The sequence below is a fragment of the Condylostylus longicornis genome, unplaced genomic scaffold (assembly GCF_029603195.1).
Source record: "Condylostylus longicornis isolate FDR11 unplaced genomic scaffold, ASM2960319v2 ptg000618l, whole genome shotgun sequence".
In the NCBI taxonomy this organism is placed as follows: domain Eukaryota; kingdom Metazoa; phylum Arthropoda; class Insecta; order Diptera; family Dolichopodidae; genus Condylostylus; species Condylostylus longicornis.
Window position 1 is genome coordinate 1 of NW_026578571.1, and position 2,617 is coordinate 2,617.

The window sequence follows — 2,617 nt, forward strand, 5'->3', positions numbered from 1 at the left end:
GCTCTGTCTACGCCACAGCAACTGTCAGACGAGCCCACTAGGAAGCGTCGTCGGATTCCAAAGTCTGGAGGGGCCCTGATGGGTTTTTGAGACTTTGTTCTACGAGACACAGACTTAAGAAGCATGCTATCCTCTTGTCTCCCGCCCTAGGAGCACCACCACACTTGGCAGTGCAATTGTTGTCTGAGCTCCCTAACTAGTAAGCTTGTGACATTTTCTCAACACTGTGGTCTACGGTCTTCGTTTCTCCCCTGTTAGAATGATGACTTCCTTCCTCGCCGTTTTCACTAGTTTCCTGTCTACGCTGCTCACGCTAGACACCCATGACCCTAAGTTCCTGGGTACGTTGTTTATCCTTCTCTTGTGGGGTTATATCTTGTACTTTACGCATCGCTTCATCCTCAGATGCCTAAAGTATCCTGCGTTCGTGGTCTTAATGATTTTGACCGGGTTTTTTATCTACGTTTCTATAGTTCAGTGTGTTTTCCCTTGGCTTTGCCCCCTGTTTTCTTACTTCGCTAACACATCGTCCGCATGGTTAACAGTATCTACGCTCTCTGTTGCTGGTACCTACGTGTTGAATTCCGGAATTTGCTGGACTTGCACTCTTCTCCCAATCGCAACCATGATTACCATTCCCACGCTTTGGGCCGCGAATCTTATCAGTAATGAAGAATAGATGTTATTTCCATGGTGGGGAATGAGGAAATTTAGACATTTCCGAACGCATTGGTGTTCATCAAAGGTCAAAATAATTTTTGAACAATGTCAATAGATTAAAATCACTGGGCTGCTCCGGGAATTGAACCCGGGACCTCTCGCACCCTAAGCGAGAATCATACCACTAGACCAAGCAACCACATATATATGAATTATAACTGTAATCACACAAAAAAAAACAAGTTGAGGTAAAGCCTTAGTATTATCACAACTGGTGTCTGTGATGGAGACGCATGCATCGTAAAGAGATGGAGACGCATGCAACAAAAACAAGTACTTGTACACTTCTCTTTATAATGTAATGAAGAATAGATGTTATTTCCATGGTGGGGAATGAGGAAATTTACGAACGCATTGGTGTTCATCAAAGGTCAAAATAATTTTTGAACAATGTCAATAGATTAAAATCACTGGGCTGCTCCGGGAATTGAACCCGGGACCTCTCGCACCCTAAGCAAGAATCATACCACTAGACCAAGCAACCACATATATATAAATTATAACTGTAATCACACAAAAAAAAACAAGTTGAGGTAAAGCCTTAGTATTATCACAACTGGTGTCTGTGATGGAGACGCATGCGTCGTAAAGAGATGGAGACGCATGCAACAAAAACAAGTACTTGTACACTTCTCTTTATAATGTAATGAAGAATTTCCATGGTGGGGAATGAGGAAATTTAGACATTTCCGAATGCACTGGTGTTCATCAAAGGTCAAAATAATTTTTGAACAATGTCAATAGATTAAAATCACTGGGCTGCTCCGGGAATTGAACCCGGGACCTCTCGCACCCTAAGCGAGAATCATACCACTAGACCAAGCAACCACATATATATGAATTATAACTGTAATCACACAAAAAAAAACAAGTTGAGGTAAAGCCTTAGTATTATCACAACTGGTGTCTGTGATGGAGACGCATGCATCGTAAAGAGATGGAGACGCATGCAACAAAAACAAGTACTTGTACACTTCTCTTTATAATGTAATGAAGAATAGATGTTATTTCCATGGTGGGGAATGAGGAAATTTAGACATTTCCGAACGCATTGGTGTTCATCAAAGGTCAAAATAATTTTTGAACAATGTCAATAGATTAAAATCACTGGGCTGCTCCGGGAATTGAACCCGGGACCTCTCGCACCCTAAGCGAGAATCATACCACTAGACCAAGCAACCACATATATATGAATTATAACTGTAATCACACAAAAAAAAAACAAGTTGAGGTAAAGCCTTAGTATTATCACAACTGGTGTCTGTGATGGAGACGCATGCGTCGTAAAGAGATGGAGACGCATGCAACAAAAAACAAGTACTTGTACACTTCTCTTTATAATGTAATGAAGAATAGATGTTATTTCCATGGTGGGGGAATGAGGAAATTTAGACATTTCCGAATGCACTGGTGTTCATCAAAGGTCAAAATAATTTTTGAACAATGTCAATAGATTAAAATCACTGGGCTGCTCCGGGAATTGAACCCGGGACCTCTCGCACCCTAAGCGAGAATCATACCACTAGACCAAGCAGCCACATATATATGAATTATAACTGTAATCACACAAAAAAAAACAAGTTGAGGTAAAGCCTTAGTATTATCACAACTGGTGTCTGTGATGGAGACGCATGCATCGTAAAGAGATGGAGACGCATGCAACAAAAACAAGTACTTGTACACTTCTCTTTATAATGTAATGAAGAATAGATGTTATTTCCATGGTGGGGAATGAGGAAATTTAGACATTTCCGAACGCATTGGTGTTCATCAAAGGTCAAAATAATTTTTGAACAATGTCAATAGATTAAAATCACTGAGCTGCTCCGGGAATTGAACCCGGGACCTCTCGCACCCTAAGCGAGAATCATACCACTAGACCAAGCAACCACATATA

General features: G+C 41.0%; 1 non-coding gene across 1 annotated transcript; it reads right to left on the minus strand.

Annotated features, from left to right (window-relative positions):
• Window positions 1-2,185: 2,185 nt before the first annotated feature.
• On the minus strand, window positions 2,186-2,257 carry Trnap-agg (transfer RNA proline (anticodon AGG)). The gene has a single exon. It is a non-coding gene; the product is annotated as a tRNA-Pro (tRNA).
• Between the last annotated feature and the right edge of the window lie 360 nt (window positions 2,258-2,617).